The sequence below is a fragment of the Entelurus aequoreus genome, linkage group LG08, assembly GCF_033978785.1.
Source record: "Entelurus aequoreus isolate RoL-2023_Sb linkage group LG08, RoL_Eaeq_v1.1, whole genome shotgun sequence".
Classification (NCBI taxonomy): Eukaryota; Metazoa; Chordata; class Actinopteri; order Syngnathiformes; family Syngnathidae; genus Entelurus; species Entelurus aequoreus.
In genome coordinates, this window is record NC_084738.1 from 3,974,830 (window position 1) to 3,989,769 (window position 14,940).

At 40.6% G+C, this 14,940-nt stretch overlaps 1 protein-coding gene across 1 annotated transcript in view; it reads right to left on the reverse strand.

The window, feature by feature from the left end:
* Positions 1-2,837: 2,837 nt before the first annotated feature.
* The window catches only part of mmp21 (matrix metallopeptidase 21), a 47,011-nt gene continuing 34,908 nt past the window's right edge, over positions 2,838-14,940 (reverse strand). The window contains exon 8 of the mRNA XM_062054809.1: positions 2,838-2,866. The gene's annotated coding sequence lies outside the window, so the exon portion shown is untranslated. The remainder of the gene's footprint in view (positions 2,867-14,940) is intronic.

Below are 14,940 nucleotides of genomic sequence, written 5' to 3' on the forward strand. Positions count from 1 at the left end.
TTACTTTTTGAAACCGATACCGATAATTTTGAAACCGATACCGATAATTTCCGATATTGCATTTTAAAGCATTTATCGGCCGATAATATCGGCAGTCTGATATTATCGGACATCCCTAATTGAAAATGAAGAATGTTACACTCAGCGCTCAAAAATCTGTCAAAATGTTTTAGTATGACTTTGAAGCCGCACCGCTTGATGGATTGTCGGCCCATTACGGCTACCGTAGTCAGAGATACAAGTATTACTATGGTGTGTGTATAAGGACCGCAAAATTTAACCCATTAGAAGACATATTATCTGGCGTTTTGTTTCACAATATTATGCAAAACCAACTTTTCTTACCTTCTGGTACCTGCTGATCTGTATTAGGGATCTGCATAATTCCTGAAAATTTGCGCCACTGTAGTCCGTGCCGATGCCGTAGTCGATAAACTTCTTCTTTTTCTCTACCTTCTTGTTATGGGACATTCATCCTCCGCTGTTGCCATTTCTAATATAAAGTAGTGTAAAGTTCTAACTTATATCTGTCAGTAAACTCGCCATGAAAGCGCTAAAACATACCGGTGTAGTGAGTTTACATTATTCACCCAAGGAACTTTAGTTATTAGACGGTTCTGGTCGAACGGTTTTTCACGGGACACATTTCCGGCCTTGTTGTTGTTGCACTAGTGAGCCACGGATGAGGAGATGCTGCTCCGTTATTGATTGAAGTAAAGTCTGAACGTCATTAAAACAGTTAGCGCCATCTTTTGACACTTCTTCCACTCCCGTCCTTGCACGCTACACCGCTACAACAAAGATGACGGGGAGAAGACGCCGCCGAAAGTGAGCCACGTAAATAAGACCCGCCCACAAAACGACGCATCCTGAAGCAACTGTCAGAAAGCGGCTTGAAGATGATCTGTAAAACATCATCTATGCAACATTTTGACCAAAGAACTACCATTACATGTTATGTAGACCACAAGGAAGTGTTTTACATTTAGAAAAAAAAATCATAATATGCGCCTTATAATCCGGTGCGCCCTGCGGTCCGGAAAATACGGTACTTGCACCTTTTTGGTCTGGGAAAATAATTTCCGGACAATAATTATAAGCCGCACCATCCTGATTTTGTATATTTTTTTATTTTGTACATAAAGTTGCCGCACAAGTCTATAAGCCGCAGGTGTACACATTGAAAAATTAAATATTTACACAAACTTAAAAAGACAGTTCCTATAACACGGCGAAGAGAAGCCTCCTGGAAAAGTCCTTCAGCGCCATCTTCGCTCTTCGCCTCCCCCTGCCGTCCAGCCTTTTAGGGCTCAATTAGTGGTGGTGGATTTATGTTTGGTGAATTCGGGTTGATCGTCTTAGGCTTTGGGGCTGTGTCTTGTGCATTTCATAATTTCTTCTCCATGACGCGACGGTGAGTCCATAAAGCGCCAAAGGGTTGTCTTGTGAGTGTGTTTGATTTAATGTGAACAATTTAATGTGTCCACTGTGACTGGTCCCGCAATTCCATTGTTTTGATGTGACAAGGCTCTATGTATTGGCGGCATGAAAATCTTGTGAAACCGGGAAAAAAAATCCATGAATTAGCCGCGGCATTGTAGAAAGAGAAGGGTTCAAAGTGTGTGGAAAAAGTAACGGCTTATACTCCGGAAAATATGCTAATTTGATTTCAGACTTCTCCAACATGACTGGCTCGTCGGTTGGGTAGTACCCTAAAAATGGGGTGGTTTGTCATTGAGGTAACACCCTAAAGTTTTAATCAAGGGCCACATTTTTTACGTACAATTTGATGGATGACTTGCTTTGAAATCATACGTCAAGCAGGTATTTTGTCTTTATTTTTATTTTAACCAAATAAAATGTTGGCAATATATGATAATATGATGTTTGTTTACGGTCTGTGTTTGGTGTTATTGGTCTGAACCCCAGGATGCAGAGAGGGCAGGCTAAGCGTAGGTAAAAAAAAAACTCGGCAACCAGGCACGGGACGCATAGGGAAAGTAATGCTTCACATTGAGGTACAAAGCAAAAAAAAATTGACAAATAGAGGCAAATAGGAAATGGAAACAAAAGTGAGAGCACTGGACAGGAAATTAAAAAAAATAAAACAAAATACAGAAAAACATGTTATGTTTCAGAGTGGAGATGACGGCAACAGACACCAGGGGGAGGTTACAATGAGTTATTATATATACTGTATATACTGTATGTATATAGTCAATATATATATATAATAATAACAAACAATACTACTAAACTATTGAATGGAGTGTGTGACCAAAATACAAGAGTGTGTGGTGTAAGACTACGTGTGTAATTAATTGTTGTGTGTTACCGTGATGTTGAAACGAGGAGAGGGAACGAGGCAGGAAGACAGTCCGAGGGGCAGGCAGATGATCCAGGGCGCGAGAGAGGCGTCAAGAGGTCCGAGGATCGAGGAAGGCAGTCCAAATCACAAGGGAGCACAATGGTTAAGACTCGGGAAGGAAGGTACACCAAACGAACTACGGGAGAACAAACGAGGATGTCAGACACGAGGGAAAAACGCAGAGAGAGAGAGAGCATACGCCTTACGGTATCCAAAGAGGTCAACTAAGTTCCCCCCAGGATCCTTGGGTCCACTGGTCCTTTATCCAGCTCGCCCTCATCAGTCCCAGGTGTGCAGATTGCCGATTGTCTGCAGGCTTGGGGGGGGGGGTGTCCGGGGGAGCAGCCAGAGGAGGAATTGCGACACTCAGTTGCAGGAAGGAAGCGGGTTCCAGTCCGCGCCGTGACAAAACAAATACTTTTCATGTGAGATTATGAACATATTTGTTGCATCAATAGATAACATTCAAGTTTAAATGTCTGCAAGTGCATGCTGTACCTGCATTTTTGTCCGTGAAAATAGAAAGAACAAATTCATTTAGGAGGAAAGATAAAGTACTTTATAGCTGAGATAGGCTCCAGCACCCCCCGCGACCCCATAAGGGATAAGCGGTAGAAAATGGATGGATGGATTATCAAACATTATTTCCAGGCCATTTAAACTTATGTGATGGGCCAGATCTTGAGTTTGACACCTAAAGGTTTTGCTTTTCCACCCATAAAACTTGACTTTTTGGCCCAGGAAAGTAGCAAACTTTTACCTTGACTGAGCCCCTAGGGGTACATAAACGGATCGTGTTCTTTGATGGACAGATATCGACTTTGACCGGTCTCGCATTTCCCATAGTCTGGCATCCAGACCTCTACACTTTATCTGTGACCCTCTTGTGCTCCCTCCAGGTGCACCACTTTCTTTATTCTCGCACATGAAAGACTCAAGGCAGAGTAAGATCTTCAATTGTTTCCTACAATCAAAGGAAATGTAATATTCATGCATAGAGGTAAAGAAAAGGAACTAAGAAAATGAGCGCAGTCCACTACACTAATACATCCTTGGAAAAAATGCAGTTGAGTTCCAAAGACTTTCGCAGAGTGGCGGATTTTAAAATCCAAACATGAGCACAACTAATGTTGGACCGCAGTCCCAAGCGAATTCATCAATTCGTCTCCAGTACGTCTGAACTATCCGCCGTGCTTGTGTTCATACAATAGGAACATAGTCCACAGTCCTGTCAATGAAGTTCTGTGGTCTCGTCCTTGACCTCGCTGTGAACCGCGGAGTCATCAGATTGATGTGCTCGTGCAACCATGGGACACCACGGAAGGCTTGCAGCACCGGTTTATGCACAGCGTCGGTGCAGGAAAAACTCTTTGCTTGTTGAGTCACTCTTGACTGATTTCTCAAGTGGAGAAAGGTGGAAGTGCAATCCCCATAAATGTCACAGAAAATGGCTTTTTCCTTTTTTTCCCCCCCCCCGCCAAAGACAGCAGGTGCAGATGGTTTTAGGACAGATGCACCTCGCGGGGAGCATCTGTTACGGGACGCTGATTAGGTTTGTTTCTCCAACAACTTAATTCAAGCTTTTTGTAGGAGACCATTTCTGGTTTATCTACCTGCTGTGACAAGACTTTGGAAAAGGTCAAACCAGGAATTTGTGGTCTACATCCATCCTTCCATCTATTTCTATACTTCTTACCCTCATTAAAGGCCTACTGAAAGCCACTACTAGCGACCACGCAGTCTGATAATTTATATATCAATGATGAAATCTTAACATTGCAACACATGCCAATACGGCCGGGTTAACTTATAAAGTGACATTTAAAACTTCCTGGGAAATATCCGGCTGAAACGTCGCGGTATGATGACGTATGCGCGTGACGAAGTCAGAGTAACGGAAGTTATGGTACCTCGTAGAATCCTATACAAAAAGCTCTGTTTTCATTTCATAATTCCACAGTATTCTGGACATCTTTTGCAATTTGTTTAATGAACAATGAAGGCTGCAAAGAAGACAGCTGTAGGTGGGATCGGTGTATTAGCAGCGGACTACAGCAACACAACAAGGAGGACTTTGTTGGAGCGCTAGCCGCGCTAGCCGCGCTAGCCGCGCTAGCCGCGCTAGCCGCCGACCTCACCTTGACTTCCTACGTCTCCGGGCCGCCAAACGCATCGGGTGAAGTCCTTCGTCCTTCTGCCGATCGCTGGAACGCAGGTGAGCACGGGTGTTGATGAGTAGATGAGGGCTGGCTGGCGTAGGTGGAGAGCTAATGTTTTTAGCATAGCTCTGTGAGGTCCCGTTGCTAAGTTGGCTAAGTTAGCTTCAATGGCGTCGTTAGCACAGCATTGTTAACCTTCGCCAGCCTGGAAAGCATTAACCGTGTATTTACATGTCCACGGTTTAATAGTATTGTTGATTTTCTATCTATTCTTCCAGTCAGGGGTTTATTTTTTTGTTTCTATATGCAGTTAAAGCACGATGCTATCACGTTAGCTTGTAGCTAAAGCATTTCGCCGATGTATTGTCGTGGAGATAAAAGGCACTGAATGTCCATTTCGCGTTCTCGACTCTCATTTTCAAGAGGATATAGTATCCCAGGTGGTTTAAAATACAAATCCGTGATCCACAATAAAAAAAGGAGAGAGTGTGGAATCCAATGAGCCAGCTTGTACCTAAGTTACGGTCAGAGCGAAAAAAGATGCATCCTGCACTGCACTCTAGTCCTTCACTGTAACGTTCCTCATCTACGAATCTTTCATCCTCGCTCAAATTAATGGGGTAATCGTCACTTTCTCGGTCCGAATCTCTCTCGCTCCATTGTAAACAACGGGGAATTGTGAGGAATACTAGCTCCTGTGACGTCACGCTACTTCCGCTACAGGCAAGGCTTTTTTTTTTATCAGCGAGCAAAAGTTGCAAACTTTATCGTCGATTTTCTCTACTAAATCCTTTCAGCAAAAATATGGCAATATCGCGAAATGATCAAGTATGACACATAGAATGGATCTGCTATTCCCGTTTAAATTTAAAAAAATAATTTCAGTAGGCCTTTAAGTTCCCACGTAAGCTGTAGTCTATCCCAGCTGACTTTGGGCGAGAGGCCGGGTACACCCCAGACTGGCCGTCCTAGACTACATCCTTGTACTTTTACGAGTATGATGGTTTGTCACTAAAAAGGCTCTCACAGGTTTTGATTTTGTACCCTTTGCACTTAACATGTACACCTTGAGAACATACCTTTACCACCTAGAAGTAGTACCCGACATACTTTCCCAACAAGGTGGATTCTCACGGCAATGGTACCCTCAAAGGTTCTGCTTTTATACCCTTGACACTTGATTTTTACATCTTGGAACCAGACCTAAAGCTTTTTTGGTTCTGAAACCTATGACTATGCATGTAGATCATTGCCACTTCATTGTTACATCAGACCAGACCTAAACCTTTTTGGTCCCGGAAGGCACAACCTACATACTTTGAACTCGGGCTATTTGTAAAAGGTTAGTTGTCTCTACGGTTGTACCCTCAAAGGTTCTTGACACTTGGGAACAGACCTAAACCTTTTTTGGTTCTGAAACCTATGACTATCCGTAAAGTGTGGCTTTTCACTAAGGTTGTACCCTCAAAGGTTCTGCATGTATACCGTTGACACTTTATTGTTACATCAGACCAGACCAAACCTTTTTGGTTCTGGAAGGCACAACTTACATACTTTGAACTCTGACTATTTGTAATAGGTTGTTTGTCTCTAAGGTTGTAATCTCAAAGGTTCTGCATGTACACCCTTGCCACTTTATTGTTACATCAGACCAAACCTAAACCTTTTTGGCTCTGGAAGGCACAACCTACATACTTTGACCTATGACTATCCGTAAAAGTTGGCTTGTCACTAAAGTGGTACCATGAAAGGTTCCACATTTATACCCTCTACACTTTATTGTTACATCATACCTGACCAAACCCTTTTGGTTCTGGGAGGCATAAACTACATACTTTGAACTTTATTTCTAAAAGGTTGCTTGTCTCTAAGGTTGTACCCTCAAAGGCTATTACCACTTTACTGTTACATCAGACCAAACCTAAACCTTTTTGGCTCTGGAAGGCACAACCTACATACTTTGACCTATGACTATCCGTAAAGGTTGGCTTGTCACTAAAGTGGCACCATGAAAGGTTCCGCATGTATACCCTCGACACTTTATTGTTGCATCATACTTGACCAAAAGCTTTTTGGTTCTGGGAGGCACAAACTACATACCTTGAACTTTATTTCTAAAAGGTTGCTTGTCTCTAAGGTTGTACCCTCGAAGGTTCTACATGTACACGCTTGCCACTTTGTTACAACAGACCAGACCTAACTAAACCTTTTTGATCCCGGAAGGCACCACCTACATACTTTGAACTCTGGCTATTTGTAAAAGGTTGGTTGTCTCTAAGGTTGTACCCTCAAAGGTTTAGCATTTATACCCTTGACACTTGATTTTTACATCTTGGGAGCAGACCTAAAACTTTTTTGGTTCTGAAACCTATGACTATCCGTACAGGGTGGCTTGTCACTGAGGTGGTACCCTCAAAGGGTCTGTTGTTCTACCCTTAGCTTTGATATATGGGAACATACCCATTTTTTTTGTTTGTTTTTTGGTTTTTTTCCCAAGATGGTGCCGCTGTAGTGGCTGCTGGTGGCAGGAGTTCTGTGCTCTTGTATCATCCTTTTGTGTTCCTGATGTTTCCCTCTTGTGGGGTTTTTGTGCCTTTTGGTTGGGGACCCTTTGGGACTATGCGACTAGGGGTGGCACTTTCCTGACTTCTGCTGCGCTTTTTTTGTGAACTTCTGGGTCTGCCTCCCGGGAGCCTTTTGGCCAGGGAGACCAGCTGCTGGGTCTCTGCCACACCAGAGTCCATTTAGAGAGACTGGCGGAGATGCGGATGAAGAGACAGGGCTGCGAAGCTGGCGCTGAGTGCCGGGACGGACAAGCTTCACAATGTCTTGGCTGAATGAGCGTGTATCGGACACCTCGGTCTCCTTAGACACATCCTCGCTCATCCATGCGGACTGTACACTGGCCGAGAGTTAGTGGGCGGCCGAGGGTGGAGTCGGCTCTCTTGGTTGCTTTGTTGGGTCTGCTCCTGTCTCTGGCCATGCTCCCCACACCCCAGCAGACAATGGGTCTATGGGTATTGAAATTATGTTTTTGCTTGGTTGCTTGTCTATGCATGTTTAATTATTTTTAGTTTTTTTATTGTTTTACTTATGTAGCTGTATGTAGAAATGGCACTCCCTCTGGGATTAATAAAGTACTTCTGATTCTGATTCTGAAACCTTTCAGACCTAGGAAAGGCACCCTACATGCTTTTATCCCAGAGTGGCTTGTCAGTGGGGAAGGTTCAGCTTTTGCACCTGGAAGCATTTAAGTCCCATCTTAAAACTCATTTGTATACTCTAGCCTTTAAATAGACCAACCTTTTTAGACCAGTTGATCTGCCGTTTCTTTTCTTTTCTTCTCTGCCCCCCTCTCCCTTGTGGAGGGGGGGGGGGGGGTACAGGTCCGGTGGCCATGGATGAAGTGCTGGCTGTCCAAGGTCGGGACCCGGGGTGGACCGCTCGCCTGTGCATCGGTTGGGGGCATCTCTGCACTGCTGACCCGTCTCTGCTTGGGATGGTCTCCTGATGGCACCACTATGGACTGGACTCTCACACTATTATGTTAGATCCACTATGGACTGGACTCTCACTAGTTTGTTAGATCCACTATGGACTGGACTCTCTCACTATTATGTTACATCCACTATGAACTGGACTTTCACTATTATGTTAGATCCACTATGAACTGGACTTTCACTATTATGTTAGATCCACTATGGACTGGACTCTCACTATTATGTTAGATCCACCATGGACTGGACTCTCTCACTATTATGTTAGATCCACTATGAACTGGACTTTCACTATTATGTTAGATCCACTATGAACTGGACTTTCACTATTATGTTAGATCCACTATGGACTGGACTCTCACTATTATGTTAGATCCACCATGGACTGGACTCTCTCACTATTATGTTAGATCCACTATGAACTGGACTTTCACTATTATGTTAGATCCACTATGAACTGGACTTTCACTATTATGTTAGATCCACTATGGACTGGACTCTCACTATTATGTTAGATCCACCATGGACTGGACTCTCTCACTATTATGTTAGATCCACTATGGACTGGACTCTCACAATATTATGTTAGATCCACCATGGACTGGACTCTCTCACTATTATGTTAGATCCACTATGAACTGGACTTTCACTATTATGTTAGATCCACTATTAACTGGACTTTCACTATTATGTTAGATCCACTATGGACTGGACTCTCACACTATTATGTTAGATCCACTATGGACTGGACTCTCACACTATTATGTTAGATCCACTATGGACTGGCCTCTCACTATTATGTTAGATCCACTATGGACTGGCCTCTCACTATTATGTTAGATCCACTATGGACTGGACTCTCACTATTATGTTAGATCCACTATGGACTGGACTCTCACACTATTATGTTAGATCCACTATGGACTGGACTCTCACTATTATGTTAGATCCACTATGGACTGGACTTTCACAATATTATGCTAGACCCACTCGACGTCCATTGCATCCGGTCTCCCCTAGAGGGTGTGCGGGGGTCACCCACATCTGCGGTCCTCTCCAAGGTTTCTCATAGTCATTCACATTGACATCCCACTGGGTTGTGAGTTTTTCCTTGCCCTTATGTGGGCTCTGAACCGAGGATGTCGCTGTGGCTTGTGCAGCCCTTTGAGACACTTGTGATTTAGGGCCATATAAATAAACATTGATTGATTGATTGATTGATTGATTGATTGATTGACTTGAACGTTAGGTTTTTCCAAGTAGAAGAAAGTCTGACGATCCAGCATCTGGACATCTATCCTTGAAGTTTTTTGAAGAGTATTTTTTTTTTCTCTCGAATCAAACCAAATCCAAGGAAACCATAAGTGCAATCAAAGGGAATCTAGTGTAATTGTGTGTTTATATTGCCGCAGCTCTGATACCCGACGATTTTTCCTTATTCATGGCCTCACTTCATCTGCCAGCCAACCATTGAATAATTGAAGGAATTATCAGGCCAGGAGAGCCAAAGCCCCTCAGAAATGTGTCATGCCCCTGAGCAAAGCCTTGTAGGAAAGAAAAAAAAAAAAAAACCTACAGAAAGCAAGACCTCTAATTCCGTGTGTACGTACGTGTGTGTGTGTGTGTGTGTGTGTACAATATAACGCAACCCCAGCAAAGTCCCGCCCACGTGCAAAGTTAAAGCGCGCCGAGCTTTATGATGCCACGAACGGCAAGCGTGGACTGGCGGAGCACCAACACCTCCGAACAGCAGCGAAGGCACGCATGTCACATGCATTTACCATTCCGTCCAAATGCCGCGCTCCTATTTTCTCTGAAGTATTTTTTTTTTTTGTCGTCGTTGTTTTCGATGTCGCCAGATTCCGACGAGGCCGTTTGGCGAGCGTTAGCTCGGCACAAAGAATGTGACTGACGCAACATTAATCTCCGCACAAAGACGGCTGGCACGGGCACGGCGCGCAATTTCAGGCCTGTGAGGTGGCAACGTCACTCTGGATTTCTCAGCGCTCCTTCACCGGCCGCCCCCCCGCCCCCCCCCCGCCACACACGCCCCCTTCCCCGCAATTCTCATTTAGATCAAACTGAACGGGGGGGAGAGGATGCGAGACGCCGCCGCTTTCCATGTGTGACACGAGAGGCCTACTTTCCCAACACTTTTAGGATAATAAGGTGTGACCTACATGGGATGGAGTCCAAATCTAAGCTCCCAGCGCGGTTTTACAAAATACAAGAACGTTAGCAGGAGACATTTCACCTAGGGATGTCCTAGGTGAAATGATATGTCACCTAGGGCAGGCCGATAATATCGGCCTGCCGATATTATCGGCCGATAAATGCGTTAAAATGTAATATCGGAAATTATCGGTATCGTTTTTTTTATTATCTGTATGTTTTTTTTTAATTATTTTTATTTTTATTTTTTATTAAATCAACATAAAAAACACAAGATACACTTACAATTAGTGCACCAACCCAAAAAACCTCCCTCCCCCCATTTCTTTCTGTTATCAATATTCTGGTTCCTACATTATATATCAATATATATCAATACAGTCTGCAAGGGATACAGTCCGTAAGCAAGGGATACAGTCCGTAAGCACACATGATTGTGCGTGCTGCTGGTCCACTAATAGTACTAACCTTTAACAGTTAATTTTACTCATTTTCATTAATTACTAGTTTCTATGTAACTGTTTTTATATTGTTTTACTTTCTTTTTTATTCAAGAAAATGTTTTTAATTTAGTTATCTTATTTTATTATTATTTTTAAAAAGTACCTTATCTTCACCATACATGGTTTAAGATTAAGATTAATGTACCAATGATTGTCACACACACACTAGATTGTCCAAATTAGGCATAATAATGTGTTAATTCCACGACTGCATTTATCGGTTGATATCGGTATCGGTTGATATCGGTATCGGTAATTAAAGAGTTGGACAATATCGGAATATCGGAATATCGGATATCGGCAAAAAGCCATTATCGGACATCCCTAATTTCACCCATAAAGAACTTTGAACATTAGGGATGATGTTTGATAAGAAATTATCGAGTTCGAGCCCATTATCGAATCCTCTTATCGAACCGATTCCTTATCGATTCTCTTATGGAAAAAAACACAATATTTGGTTTAACAAAAGCTCACTTTTATTTTAGAAGAAAAAAATTAAATAAATAAATAAATATTGACTGTTACCCCCCCTAAAAAAATATATATATATATATTGACTGTTGTTACCCAAAGTATATTAAGTGGGATTTTTCAGAAAAACAAATATATACAGTAACACAAAAACAACATGTCTCTGTGATCACTATAGGTGTATAATTTATAATATAGTGTTAAATAAAATCAGTCCCTTGGGCACAAAACTGAAAATAATACAGCTCTCCAAAAAGTGCACTTCTGCTGCTATTGGAACATACTAACTCAGGGGTGTCCAAAGCGCAGCCCGGGGGCCATTTGCGGCCCGCAGCTAATTGTTTACCACACATTCTGGAAATACTATTGTAAAAATAAAAAAGAAGATTAAAAAAAGTGGAATGAGGTGAAATCTAACGAGAAAAAGTTGCAATGATACAAAAGCTGCCATGCAGGCTGTTTTTTTCTTTTCTTTTGTCTTTCTTCATTTTTCTTTTTTTGCCATTGCTCAAAAAAAAAAATAATGACAAAAAATCCATGTTACAATGAATTACTTTCAGGGCTCCAATTACTTCAAATATTTCACTTTAAAATGTTTTATGTGGTAAATATTGCATATAGTGTGTAGTAGCCATATAAAAACATCAAAGTTTTCTTTGACAAAAGCGCATAAAACAAACAAAATAATAGTTCCAGCATAAAATGGACAGATATATCTGAGGTTGATCTCGTAACTTTTAGTGTTGAAAGTAAAAGAAAAACCTAATAAAAATTTATCACTTTATGAGCGGGGCACCTTTTGGATCCTAAATATATTTAGTGATTTTTTATTTATCTTTTCACTGTGATTACTCAAAAATATGAAATAATTAAAATCAATGGTGTCCTGCATTATTGATCTTTTAGGGCTCTAATTACTAAATACTGCATATTTCAGTTTTACTATAAAAAAAACGAAGTTGTTTTTGACAGAAAAGCCATAAAACATTTATTTTTATTTTGTATTACTTTATATCAACTTGAAGTTGATATACAGATTTACTGTAAGCGTTAAATAATTAAAAAAAAAATATTAATCTGACTTATTTGTAACATTTTAATGACTGAGACCCTTTATGGTCCCCGGAACCTCTAAAGCAGGGGTCACCAACGCAGTGCCCGCGGGCACCAGGTAGCCCGTAAGGACCAGATGAGTAGCCCGCCGGCCTGTTCTAAAAATAGCTCAAATAGCAGCACTTACCAGTGAGCTGCCTCTATTTCTTAAATTGTATTTATTTACTAGCAAGCTGGTCTCGCTTTGCCCGACATTTTTAATTCTAAGAGAGACAAAACTCAAATAGAATTTGAAAATCCAAGAAAATATTTTAAAGACTTGGTCTTCACTTGTTTAAATAAATTCATTAAGTTTTTTACTTTGCTTCTTATAACTTTCAGAAAGACAACTTTGGAGAAAAAATACAACCTTAAAAATGATATTAGGATTTTTAAACACATATACCTTTTTACCTTTTAAATTCCTTCCTCTTCTTTCCTGACAATTTAAATCAATGTTCAAGTAAACCTATTTTTTTATTGTAAAGAATAATAAATACATTTTAATTTAATTCTTCATTTTAGCTTCTGTTTTTTCGACAAAGAATATTTGTGAAATATTTCTTCAAACTTATTATGATTAAAATTCAAAAAAATTATTCTGGCAAATCTAGAAAATCTGTAGAATCAAATTTAAATCTTATTTCAAAGTGATTTGAATTTATTTTAAAATTTTTGTTCTGGAAAATCTAGAAGAAATAATGATTTGTCTTTGTTAGAAATATAGCTTGGTCCAATTTGTTATATATTCTAACAAAATGTAGATTGGATTTTAACCTATTTAAAACATGTCATCAAAATTCTAAAATTAATCTTAATCAGGAAAAATTACTAATGATGTTCCATAAATTCTTTAAATTTGTTCAAAAAGATTCGAATTAACTAGTTTTTCTCTTCTTTTTTTCGGTTGGATTTTGAATTTTAAAGAGTCGAAATTGAAGATGAACTGTGTTTCAAAATTTAATTTTCATTTTTTTCGTGTTTTCTCCTCTTTTAAACCGTTCAATTAAGAGTAAATATCATTAATTATTAATAATAACATAGAGTTAAAGGTAAATTCAGCAAATTGGCTATTTCTGGCAATTTATTTAAGTGTGTATCAAACTGGTAGCCCTTCGCATTAATCACCACCCAAGAAGTAGCTCTTGGTTTCAAAAAGGTTGGTGAACCCTGCTCTAAAGGTAAAATAAAAAATAAAAAATGCATATATTTTGTTATGGTTTGAAAATGAAAAATATCAAAATGGCCCCCACATGCTTTAATTTTTCCGTTTCCGGCCCTCAGTGGAAAAAGTTTGGACACCCCTGTACTAACTACACACACTATGACACTAAGAACACCACAGTCATCAATCAACAATTCTTCTTCCCGTACATGAGAGCGAAGCCTGGCAATAATTGCATATTGCCAGTTCTGAGGTTATACAGCTTGGTAGACAGCTAACAAACAATCCAAGACGTCTAATAAAGTTCCAAAGCAGATTAATCCATTTAGGCTCTTTATTGTCGTTGATCTTGCTTTGTCTTTTCCTATCTTTACTTTTGTCTTGCACTGGACTGTTATTTATTTATTTATTTTAAACTGAAATACACACAATGACAAATGTATAAGCTAACATACTGAAATGTAATACACAATATGTAAATATTAGCTTCACACAAATATACAGTACTATCATCAAACAAATTGTGAGTGTTGAAACTATTTCGATGGTGGAAACACACGACTGGCAGCCATTTTAAGTCTTCGAAACATCCATTGAAACAGTGCACAAAAATCGTTTTTCAATAGACATCTTACTATCAAATTGAAACACTTTCCACTTTAAAGGCCTACTGAAAGCCACTACTAGCGACCACGCAGTCTGATAGTTTATATATCAATGATGAAATGTTAACATTGCAACACATGCCAATACGGCCGGGTTAACTTATAAAGTGACATTTTAAATTTGCCGCTAAACTTCCGGTTCGAAACGCCTCTGAGGATGACGTATGCGCGTGACGTAGCCCGGCGAACACGGCTTCCACATTGAAGCCAATACGAAATAGCTGTTTTCATCTCATTCTGGGTGTATTCTGGACATCTGTGTTGGTGAATCTGTTGCAATTATGTTCATTGCATTATGGAGAAAGAAGCTGAGCAAGCAAAGAAGAAAGTTCTCGGTGCAAAGCGGACGTATTTTGCGAAGGAAGTCAGCAGCAACACAACACAGCCGGTGTTTCATTGTTTACATTCCCGAAAGATGCAGTCAAGATGGAAGAACTCGGATAACAGAGACTCTAACCAGGAGGACTTTTGACTTCGATACACAGACGCCTGTAGAGAACTGGGACAACACATACTCTTACCAGGATTACTTTGATTTGTATGACAAAGACGCAGACGTGCTACTGTGAGTATGCAGCTTTGGCTTCCAAACATTTGATCGCTTGACCGTACGTGCGCGTTACGTACGTAACTTTGTTTAAATATATAAGCTTTATGAACCTTGGGTTAGGTGAACGGTCTTTTGGGCTGAGTGATTGTGTGTGTTGTGCAGGTGTTTGAATTGGATTGGCGGCTTATATGGAGCTAGGAGCTAGGAGCTAGCATAGGAGCTAGGAGCTAGCATAACAAACACTGAGGTGTTTGTTATGCAGGATTAATTTGTGGCATATTAAATATAAGCCTGG